Consider the following 12,878-nt stretch of genomic DNA (forward strand, 5'->3'; position numbering starts at 1 on the left):
TTAAAGAATTGGCTGCAGAACCTTTTATGTAGAAGACTACTGATACCAGTCTGTATCCAGTAAAGAATGCCTCAGCTCAAAATTATGATCTGAAAAAAACCTCAGTAAGCTACCACCTGATATCAGGGGTGCCTGATCTTTCTCTTCAGCTTAAATTTCCCTTGAAACCAGGCCATCAGGCCTGCCTTACACTGAATAGTTCTACATCTAGCATGCTCTTGTTTTAGAAACTGGAGATTTCTCTAAGTCTCCTGAAAGTCTTCACTCAAGAAGTACTTTGAGATAAGGACAGATAAGCCCAAAACATGATTTCCTGGTCAGTTTTGCTTTTGGTACTTCCCATAGCACAGGACCCACTTAAATTTCAGCCTTTCAGCCTTGTTTAGTGTGGCTTACATCTGAATTCTCCACTTGGAGCACACTCTAAGTCTACCCCACCACTCACCCAGGGTAAAACTATGCCCTTCTACCATGATTCAATATTCCAACAGATCTCTCAGCTATGAACAGATACTTTTTTCAGTGTGTATGTGTGCACTACAAGATATAGAAGAGAGCATTTCTTCTAAGGTCGACCCTTACAGAAAAAGCCCTGCTCATACTGCAACAAGTTTGTGATTTAACATATTATAGATCCATCTTCCTCAGGAGCAGGGTTCCCTTGAAATTATAGATCCAGAGCTATTCGGACACTATGAATGACACCAGCTAAAAACACAGTCATGATGTGTCAAAAGCCAACTCACAGTGCTGCTGTAGCTAAAAAAGAGCTTCAAATGAAATAGAACTTGTGTTATTGTGAATGGGATTCCTTGGAGCTTATTCTTGCACAGTATTAACTCTTAAATGCTTGTTTTTCCTGATAGCTGCAACACTGAGGAATCTTTCTGCTGATATGGAGCATTGTTGGGTCCTATTACTATTAAAATAGTATTGAAATGAAACTGTTGATAACATAAAGCCTTAAATATGAAACCAATACAGGGTGACCTAAAACCAGGATGACTCCATTGTGTTGCTGAAAACCATATTCCAGCAAGGCCCATCACATGTTTGTCATGGGCATGAAGAAGATAATAACAATTTAATATCTAGAATTGTGGTACTGATCATAGAATGGTAGAAAGGCCTGGGCTGAAAGGTACCTTAATGGTTGTACAGTTCCAACCCCCAGCCATGGACAGGGACACCTTTCACTGGACCAGGTTGCTCAGAGTCCATCCAACCTGGTCTTGAGCACTGCTGGAGATGGGTCATCCACAATTTCTCTGGAAAACTTGTGCCAGTGCCTCCCCACCTTCACAGTAAAGATTTTCTTCCTAGTAACTAATCCAAACCCACTCTCTTTCAGTTTCCATTCCAGCTTGTCTTGTAAATACCCTTGTAAACAGTCTCTCTTCATCTTTCTTGGAGACTCCCTTTAGGAACTGGAAGGTCCCCATTAAGTCACCCTGCAGCCTTCTATTCTCCAGCCTGAACAATCCCAGCTTTCTCAGCCTTTCCTTGTAGAAGAGGTGCTCCATCCCTCCAATCAAATTTGTGGCCTCCTCTGGCCTTGCTCCAACAGATCAATGTCCTTCCTGTGCTGGAGCCCCGAAAGCTGAATGTTATAAAAAATTATTGCACTGCTTTAAGGAAAGAAAATAATTAGTTCATCATGATCCTGTCTCTTCCACTGAAGAGAACAACACCCCGGAAGATCCTGAAGTCTGGCTACCCAAAATATAAAATTACATATCTCTGAGATGACGACATTAGAAGAGGACATGCTGACATTAAACCAATGGGTCACAGGTCTGTAAGCACTTTGCTACTTTCCAGAGGGTGATTTACCACCGAGTTCAGTAACAAATAGATGGCTGGAAAATGGCCTGTGCTTGGTTACATATACATAAAAGCTCATTGCCTACCAGGAGCTTCATCATAACGTCAAATGGCATTATAGCTCTGATGATTATGCTTCTTGCCCTACCTTGCCTTTTGTATCAACAAAACCAATTGATATATCAAGGCCACCTTATGCAACCTGTCTTTAAAAAAGTCAAAGATTAAAAAACAAAGGCTAATCCTGGACCAAAGAGCAACAAATAAAATTTAAAATAAAAAAAGCTAGAGCAAAAACTTAATGGATGTGTGGAGAAGTTTTAGTTAATACTTTTAGAATACTTTATAAACAATATTGTAAAGTTTCTAATTTTGGGGAAAGAAAATGCAAAATCTCGTCTTGACAAGCACAGAAGCTATAAAGAGTATTTCATTCTGCTAGACAAGTCTGAGCACAATTTTAGGTGAGGGTTAGTGTAAGAAAAAAAAGGTTTAAGTTTAGATCTAATTGTTACAGAGGTTGATTGGAAAATCAAGTTTCCATGGCGGGAGTCTTTGTACTAAATCTGATTCATACTAAGAATTAGATAATGGAAGAAGGCTTCTGCACTGAAGATGTATTTACTGCCCATATTTTCAGGTGTATTAGGACTTCTTTGCAACTTTCTATCTGAGGCTTGTGTTAGAATTTTCCGTAGCAGGTTAATGTAAAATTAACTTGTTTCCTGTATTATCACCATCTTCTGATAATTTTTCTTGAATTTGACTTTGCTGTTAATTTTGATAATAATAAAAATGCAAGATTTCCCCTCTACCACAAAATTTGTCTTATAGTCTTTTTCCCACGTCCACCTGTGCTCTGACCCCAAGTTACACCTTTGTCCAGGAAACAAATCTTTATGCTGGCTGGAGTTAACAAAATGTTTTCAACACGATGACTCAACAGAAACTGCCTTATTCATACATATTTTATACTCTGGATAGAAGGATAACACAACAAAGCAGCTCAGCTTCTATAAAAAGAGTTTGAGGACCTAATTTTCCTGTTTGATAGTCCAGTTTTATGCCAGTAGAATTTCAGTAGCGAACAACATGAGTGACACCATGATGAATCAGTCTCTGAGATTATACATTCTGTGTGCAGATGCACTGCCTAGGAGCTCTTCTATTTTCAAAACTTTTTATAATCAGGTTACCTAAGACTGTAAGACACAACATTTGTAATATTTCTAGTAGCCTACACATGCACAAATAGAGACAAAAAAAAGCTATAAAGCACCAATAGCACTGATGCACTGCCTCAACCTTTTGAATATGTCATGTTTTGCTTAGTGACTCTATTTTCCACAGGGTCTTAAACTATATAAAACAAGTAAGCATCCAGTATAATCAGAGAACTAGATCTTAAATTAATGGGAATTATCTGTAAGAAGCAATGTAGATATTTTTTCCTCCTTGTTCAGCTGAAGGATAGCTTAAGCATTTAGCAAAAAAAAAAAAAAATTATAAGCTATCTTTCATCCCAATCCTGATGATAATGGGGCAGAAGAGGGTAGATAACATGCTTAGCTTTGCAAGAAGAAGAAACAGTCCCCTTTTTTTTAAAGATACTAATTTCACTCTTCCATTTACAAATATTTCATAGTAGAAACACTCACCATTATGCAAGGATTAGGAGTATTATATGTATACTATGATAAAAAATTAATTATTAAGGAAAGCCTCTCTGCCTGCAGGCAAGAACTGATAGGAATCAGTGGCTGGCTCCTACCTATACCTTTCAGCTGACATTGATATGCTAAGAGCTGGCCTAAATGTTAAATATTTGTGTCTTGGCTCTGTTTTACCTCATTCAACTTGGGTTTTTTTCTTTATTACATGGAAGTCAATGTTTACAGAAGTGGGATTTATTTTTTGTTTGCTTTAATTTGTGGTATTTTCACTTTTTTAAATGGCTGTCAAACACAAGTGACTTACAGAGCAAAGATTGAGGAACAGTGAGCTAGACAAGACTTGGAAGCTAAAAGGAATGAGGCTTTGTTCTCTTTTGAAATGCATAACGAGTGCTGAAATTCTGATATCTCATTCTTGTGAAAAATTGCAATAGTCACCAGAAATGGTACATATATGGTAGACCAATCAAGTGAAGCCAAAAAGTGACAACTTTCTTCCCTGGAGTGAATCAAGGATAACAACTAGAAATTATAACAAGTGTTTGATGCCAGTTGTAGAATTCCAGACATCATCTGGAAAGAAAACCTGACACAGAAAAGCAGGCAGGAGGACAGAAGGAAGGCAAGCATAGCCTAAGCTCTTGTAAAACTGAATTAGCTTGTAGGGGCTTGCAGTCTATCCATCAGCCAAACACTCAATCGTGTATCTGAATAAGGCAAAAATCTGTAGCCAAACATTTCACTGAAATGCCAAAACCAGCACTTACCTGAAATGTATATGCAGAGGTTTTTGTTTTACTAGTTGCATTCCAGAGCTGCAGTTCAGCTGTTCTTAAGTTTAGTGACTGTATTGCCACAGAGAAGTGGTTATAGGGTAGTATTTTTGAGGCAATCAGAAGAATGGTACCTCTATGAAGTCTCAAATGTGAAATTTAAGATACAGTGATTTTTACCTGGCCTGAAAGTGACAAGAAATTAAAAATATTTCCAATCAGGATTAAATACATTTAAAAATTATCATATGCTTGCCAACAGATAAATTATCCTGTGGTGAAACACAGAGTTTGTTTAAGAGGTAAACCTTGCTATAGCATCAGAGTGGAAATATGTTACAGACAGCATCTGGTCTTTGAATTGATTCAATCATGGGAGAAAGCCAACTGGTTTTGCAAAAGCAATGACTTATCTGATCTGTGATAGAAAAAATACTGCCACAATATTTAACATGATCTTGCATAAGAAGCCTTTAATTGTAACGTGGTGAAATAATTGCCATTAAACAGAGGCGTTTATGTCACTAGCTAAGGAATTCTGCTATAACTTGTAAAAACACAAGCATTTGGGAAACATAGGGTCAAAAACCCCTCTCTGCCTCAATTCTCATTGCAGCCCATTTCTCCCCCTTACTGCTATTAGCCTTTCATAATGTAAAACATTTCATTTCCAACAGATAATACTTTCAGTCGAAAGGTAATTTTTGAAGTCTATTACTTGCATTCTTAGTGAAGAGCACAATGTAGCATTTTGTTCTAATATGCCATTGAAATTGTTTGAGTAGACACACCATGGAATCAAATACAAAATGTCAAAATGGTTTCCATTAACTATGCACATTTGCACTGCTTCAGTTAATGGGCATGTTTTTGTTCTTCTCCTTCATCTTTGCATCTATAAGATGAAATGATTCAGTTAATGTAACTGAAAAGTACATTGAAAAGGTAGAGCAAATTACAAAAGCATCAAACCACAATTCCACCCACATACTTTATTTTATAATGAAGTTTAATAATGACTAAAATTGCCTTCAGATTTAAACATCAGTCATTTCTGCAATTGTGGTTAATGTGAAAAATCTCACCCACAGTAATGTTTTAGGAAAACATCGTAGAAATGTACATTATATTTTATTCTGAAATGTCATAATGAAATCTTAACTAGATATCACTGAAATATATAGTACATTAAAAGTAATTTGCCACTATGGGCAGGACTGAAACAGGGACTGTGTCCCCATCAATATGATAACAGGTAGGGAAAGTTCTTTTATATTATAAAAGCTCTATTGTGCTTCAGCATCATTACGGTGAGAGAGTCTTTGATACTATCTTTGATAGTAGGTATCATCTAAAATACTGCTATAATACCTAAATTACTTGTTTTGTACTGATAGTGTCATAAAATAGTGTTTTATGAGAGTGAGCATCAATGAGAATATTATTTCCTCAGAAGTACACAAAATGGATTAATCTTCATTTTGAAACAGAAATAAGATAATTTTGAATGGTTGCCTTTCTTAGCCCTGCCTTGTGAGGCTGCAATATTGCACCAAATCCTTATGCCCTGAGTGGACCATATGTAGGAACAGGATCCTTGGGAAGCTCACTGGGCTGCTTCCACCACCCAGGAAAGTGTTTCAGCAGCACCAACAGGCTTTGCAATTATAGAGGTTCCTGCTGCAAAGAGCAAAACAGGGGAGGAGAAATGTTCTCACACAGCTCTGTGCCTCGTTCAGATAGGGCTAAGCATTGTCCTTCTCTGGCTGAATGAATTTTTAGACGTTGAAATTTAATTTGGGTCAAAGTTGGATTAACTGCCATGGAAACTGTATTTAAGCCTCTCTTAAAAGACGGGGGGGGGGGGTGGGGGGAAAAGAAAGAAAAAAAAAAAGAAACCTTATGCTCTGAATATTCAGGTTCTCTTAGTGAGTGAATGAATGCGCTCTCCCGATAATTAAATTTAAAGCCAGCCCTGCACAGCACCACTCTAAGGAGCTGTGGGTGAGGAGAGGCACCCCGGGCTCGGGGCTGGGAGGGAGAGGTGGCTGTCGGTGTGCCCCTGCCCTGGCAGCTGCCTGCCTCTGTTCTCTCGCCCCTTCCTCACCCACTTACAAGTTAAATCCTACACTTGTTGGGATTTGGGGTTTCCTTCTCGAGGTTAAATTTTCTGGCGGTGGTCACCAGATGGCAGTATGATATCATCAACCCCTCTCCCCCACGGACCCCTCAAATCACGGAGGAGAAAAAAAGGGTTCAAATGGTCCATGGCATCCTCCATATAAATTTAGATACAGTTAGGCTCACAGCTGAGCAAGAGAAGAGTCAGGCTTTTTCCAAGATTGAGAAAGTGCTGCTTCCACTAAATTTGATGGTCAATGTGCTCCTAAATATCAGAAAGAAACTAAATAATTCATTCTACCTTGATTTATTTACAGTATATATTACTTCTGCAGAACATAACTTCCTATAGAGCCCTAAACACCTGAATTTTGGATTACCTAAGGAACCAAACACTCGATTATCTTGCCAGCTGTCTGCTCAGACTCAGTCCCAATGCTCTTCAAGTCCAAGTTTCTTATAATGGCCTTTTTTCTTTTCCAGTAAGCTGTATGGTTAACTTCCTCAATAAATTAAAACATACCTAGTTCAGATGCACGTAAACACTGTGTGAGTCATACACAGAGTCTGAGATGATGATGCAGTATCCTCTGGGGCCATGTTGCAATGCAAAATATGTGCTCTTCCCTGTTAGACACATGGACACGACCTGCAGCTAGTTTGTAAACCCTTCCTTCCTGCCTCTGCCTCAGTGCAGTTGCAAAAATCTGTAAGAAAAAAAGCCACCAAGGTTCTTTCTATATGTGACAAACATCAGATTTAAAGCCCTGTGTTTATTCAATTGAGTGTCAGTTTTAATGGAAATGTCTGGGGCTGCAAAAGCAAAGTAAAAAGACAAGCAGTCAGATGGCCTGCAATCCTCCTTATGTGATTCCTCCAACACCATCACTATGGAGATATAAGTAGATCATCTGCTGCCAGCGATATTGGACCATCAATACTGATGTTGATGCTTCCGTTTTGCAGGTCTATGTTTTTTTCCTGGCCAGGCAATGATCGAAAAATTACAAGACCATCATTTCCAACACACCATGCGTTGTATGCTTCCTTAAACCCTGTGGACATAAGTTGTAAAGATGGGTAGGCATTACCTAAATTATCTGCAATACTTTGGTTTGTGAATCCTATCCTTTAAAATATTGTTTTTCCCTCTGCACAGAAGAATGTGACACCATGCTCTCTAATTATCTGGATTAATTCTCCAAGCTATGGCCTAGTTCTATTAAGTCACACCCACAAGGTTTTGTCTGTACACAGGCACAGAAAATAAGACACTGCTAGTTACTCAGTTCTCACTGTATCCTGGAAAAATTCCTTGACACTGCAATATATGGGTCACAGCTATTGTACTCAGGTCACTGGCTTTGTATACTGCTAAATAACTAAAGATACTCTATTCAGGGCTCAGCACCACATGATGAAAACTGGTCTGGGCTGCTATCAGCTCGTCCTGCTGCCCCCCGGGAGTTTGTGTCAGTTAGAAAGGTGTTATTCCATAAAAGAAAAGGAAGTAATTTGTTTTTCTAAGAAGTTAAAAGGTCAAGAGGGAAAATTCAAATGTAAAACCTCTTATCACCATCCCCTTACTAGATGCAAACTACTGCTAGGTACAGGTGAGAGAAGAAATAACAGTGAGTGAAAGTAACCCCTTTCACAGTGGGTGGTACCTCAGGTTCCAGTTATTGAGCTACAGGACAGATCAAAATTCAGATATGCCATATACTCTACACAAAAATACCTCCAAAACTACATCTCTTTTTCCATAAATATGTTTTGAGTAATGTCTAATCTATCAGATATTACTAATAAGAGACTGACATTTGCCCATATCTAACTCAGTATCACAACATAGCTGACATCATCACATTAAAAATAGGGTAAAATTGATTGCCGTTAATGCCCCTGAGTCAAACCATTTATTATTTACTTATTGAGCAGATCTATACAGAACAAGAAACTTGTCTTTGCCCCGAGGAGCTTGGTATATGTTCAGCTGGAAAAGCAAGTAGTAGATCTAGGTGTTATTAAAACCTATTCCCTGCTACTACATGAAACAATTAAGGAAAGCTGGATTCAAGCTAAAGGTACTGCTGACTTACTCTTTTAATGCAGTGATGCTTAGGAATCTTTGTGGGTTTGTTTGGGCTCTTTTTCTCTGGTGTACTTACTGGAGCTTTACCTCCTTGTCTTCAAAGTAGAGTAAAAAAGACAGAAAAAGAGAGACAAGTGTAGTAGGATTTCTCTCTTTGATCCTGACCAACAGCTGAAATGTGACTGCACATTTCCATTGGAACTGTCTGATTTGTTTTTTTTAGTGGATGAATAACAGCTCTGCTAGATAGGGCTGGAGATGGGTGTTTTAATAGGGACATGAGCAAAGAAAAGGTAATATTTTCATGCATAAATCTGAGGAACCCCTTTATTAGTGATCAGTATAAATAAAAATGCACAAAAGGGAGAAGAATAAAAATGTGTATATACACCTAAATGTGAAGATGGAGATGGAGAGAAGCAGAGAACTGATGACGCAGGGACACAGCACTACAGCAGTAATAAAGAGACCTATGCCTTCTGCAATGAACAGGAGCAGTGGGAAGTTGTGGAGAGGAGCATGGCTTCATGATGCAGAGTTGATGAATCAGAAGAAAATTCCCCTCTTGCCGTTCATTAAATCTATTTGGCTGTGTTAGGTTTTTGTGCAAATAGTTGTGCTATCAGAGAGTCTGTTAAACCTCTGTCCCCCCCATATGTTTATAGAAGATCCACACAGCATTTTTATGGTTTTGAAAGATATTTGCCAACAAATATTTTTGCAGTGGTTTGTAAGCACATCTCAGTATAAGGAGCAAGAATCCTTCTGTATCTAAGGGCAGTCCCTTGCAAAGGTGTGTAGAAAGTTCTTATCTAACACACTACACATGCAGGCAGAATCCTCCTTTTGGAGCCCAGGCAGACTTTACACTCCTGGGTGCTTCTTAGTCTTCAAAGATTGGGCATGGAAATCAGTTAAAGTGCAGAAAGGGATCTATTTTAACACACGTCAATCAATCCCATTTGCTGTTTGGAGTCTGTACATGGATTTTTCATGTTATTTCTTGGCTGTTAAAGTTGATGCCAGAGTGAAGGCATTTGTTTTTCTAACACAATGTTCTATATGCGTGAAAGAGGACTTCAAAAGTGGCACAAAGCTCCTGCTGTCAGAACAAAATCATAACTTTGCTGAGGACATAGAAGAGAATGACAGACATCAGTTGCTAAAAGATACCATTGTTACTCCTCTATATCAAAGCCTTCAAAACATCCCATTATTCTATTTTTTAATGGAAATTAGATGACATCTACAAAGGTAAGTGGTTTTGTGTTTTTTCTGGGTTTTTCCCTGATTCATTCACAGCAAATGAAGCACATGCACACATAGGAACAATTAAAAAACCCTAAAACAGAGAAAAAAACAAAAAGCCTATAGCATGGAAAGAGACTTCATTTTAGTTTAGATAGTTAGGTAACATACTTAAAATCTAGTGACATTGAACACACCAAACAAACATTTTTCTTCTGGGTTTTGGTGCTGGTGATTGTAAAAATAATATCTGAAATATTAGAATAGTGAAAAAACTGACAGGATTTATAATGTGCTACATGAACATTAAAAAAAAGATTAATAAGCCAGGAAATATGCTCCAGGTTTTTTTAATGCAACCTAATTACATTGACTTAACATCCCATATGAAATTTAAAAGAACTGTAAATTTAGAGGATGCTGATACTTTGGTTTTTTCTTTCTCTTTTTTTTTTATGCTTTTCCAGAACTCTTGAATACATCTATATGATTCTCTACAATTTGCCTTTGATTGTCATCTCTCTGGAGCAATTCTTCTATCAGATGAGGTTTCTTTACGATTGGCAAAATAAGTTTAGCTCTCAAGTTACTTTAAAATGCCACTAATGATATATTAAAGATTCTCCTTGACAGGAGATTGTAGGAGATGTCATTGTCATATGGCTACAGTGGCATTCATATCCACTCCTGGGCAGCTGTGGTAGGTGTTTTAAGAAGAGCATCTGCTAAGTGTACCTCTACATCAATTTCTAAAGACCATAAAAAAAAAATATATATATATATGAAACAGGAGGGCTGATTCAGAGTCTGCAAGCCTGCCTGGTTAAAGAGCAAATTTTACAAGCGTTATTTTTTATATATAAATGACTATTGAAATAGTAGTTATGTTCCTTGCTCTACTAATGTTGACCATCCGGTGCAGGAATCTGGTTGAACGTAATCATAAAGTAGAGAATAAGCCTTGAAATAATGGGGGAGGGATAAAAAACAAATTACACCTGTGTAGTGCAGTCAAAAAAAATCACTAATGGACATCCTTCTTACAGCACAGATTTTGTGAAATGGTGGCAATACTCCTACCATTTATGATTTCCTGAAGAATGGACACCTCTTTATAAATGAATGGCTCTGTAATAACTCAGTGACACCTTCATAAATCTCACCAATGTAGAGCAGTGTGTGACACATCTGATGAGAAATGTGTTTACTCCTTTTGGATTAAAAATAGAAAAACACAATAGAACAAGTTCATTGGCAGGTTCAGGTGGCCACTTAGTGTATAATAGAATCAGGAAATGAAAGTGCCCTGTGGCAAGAGAAAAGCACCACTGGCACCCCTTTTTAGAGAACATGAGCAACCATGTCACTGTGGCTTGAGTTGGGTTTTTTTTATTTTCAGCATTTAAATACCAGCAAATGTAACTCTTTACCATCAGCTAAATATTTATTCACTTCTTCTGCTTGTTGTTTCTTCATTAACAAGGTTTTCCCTGCTGTGCAGTGGAATATGCGAGTAACTTTGCAAATGTCAGAAGCACTCAATTTGGATCAACTGGAGGAAGTGATAACAAGACTCATAATCAAGTGGAAGTACAATAGTGGCACATTTCAAGCTGCGAAATAATAGATCGATTCAGAAGGCTCTTTCTCATGGGATAATACCTCCATTTGTTCTTATTTTGAGATTTGTTTTTATTCACTATCTCAATGGAACAATATATTTTTCTTTTAGCATCTTATTTGGAGGCATCAATTTAAATTACATTAGACCACTAATTGTTGTTTTATAAAACAAATGTTGTATTTTAATAAAGATAAACATAAACTAATGCAGGGTTTAAAAGCTTTGGATTCAGTTCTAACTTACACTTCTTACATGTCTGTGTTGTAGTGGCAGGGAGTTTTCTCAGCACAGTGGAAATTATTGTGTATCCTGCTTGATAAGAGCACTGCTGAAATTTATTCTTGCAGCAAGGCAGGATCACAGAACCAAGCTGAACAGCGCTCTTATGAAAACTGAGCCTTTAAATTTGAAAATGCACATTTTTTTACCTTATAATATAATCTATAAAATTGTTGCAACTGCATAATTTAGTAAGAAATTCTAAAATATTTTCCTTTTGGCAGACTAATCTCTGGATTTCTAGTCTGTGGCAACAATAAAATGTCATTAGATTAATGCATTGATACTGCTTACTGCTCTCTCTAGACCCTTTTACAGTGCAATGACAGGTTAATATTAAAATCTGTTTCCATTATTTTTCAAAGAGATTAACAGTAGAATATTGTCTCAAAGTTACAACTCAGAGGTCTTTCTCCATTTCCTGTTTGCTAATCAGTCTGTGGCTTCTGAGTCATTCTTTTATTTAGAAGTGAAATGAATTAGAGGTATTCTATTGTTCTTTTTCAATGGGAAAAAAACCCTTGTATAAATTTTATTAAACATAATACTCTTTATCCAGTAGGCCATTTTACAGAACTCTGCAGGTTTCAGCATGATTATTTGTATGATTAGAGGCTATGAGATTGGGACTCTCTTTGGCTGATGTATATTTTTATGTTTGCTGACCAAAGAGATGATTTAACATAAGTTCCACTCAAAAACCTTCCTTATGGGATAAATCAATGCCCTTGGCTTTAGGTGCCTGTTACATCCCATGCAGATGAGTAGGTCCCCTGACACCTGACAAAGGGACAGGAACAGGATCCATTGGGCAGAAGTTCGGCACATCAAGGTCAGGTTTAGATTCAGAGTCACTCTTTAAGAGGAAGACTTTCCTTTTTCCTGGTTTCCTCGCTGACTTAGACACCTGAGTTGTGGGGGGAAAAATTCCCTTCATTTCAATATAGCACTAGATATCAAACCCTTAGCTACTGCAAATCGGTGTTGTTTTCTTGAAGTCGTTGATGCCATGCTGACTTAAACAGATGAACAGCTGGCCTTACGAAGTTCCCCTGTGCACATGCATTTCTATAGGGCTGAGTCTTCCAACTTTCACTTCCCTTTAGAGTAAAAGATATTCATGGATGTCCTGTCATATGGGGTTATCAAGTTGAAGGAAAAAATTTTTATTTCTCTGGAATTGGGCCACAGAGAGCAAAATATCTGTCTACAGACATCTCAACAGATAAGTCTTAGATATCTAA

Source organism: Corvus kubaryi, unplaced genomic scaffold (assembly GCF_017639235.1).
Source record: "Corvus kubaryi isolate FWS band 111438036 unplaced genomic scaffold, C.kubaryi_AGA036_p1.0 37216, whole genome shotgun sequence".
Lineage (NCBI taxonomy): Eukaryota > Metazoa > Chordata > Aves > Passeriformes > Corvidae > Corvus > Corvus kubaryi.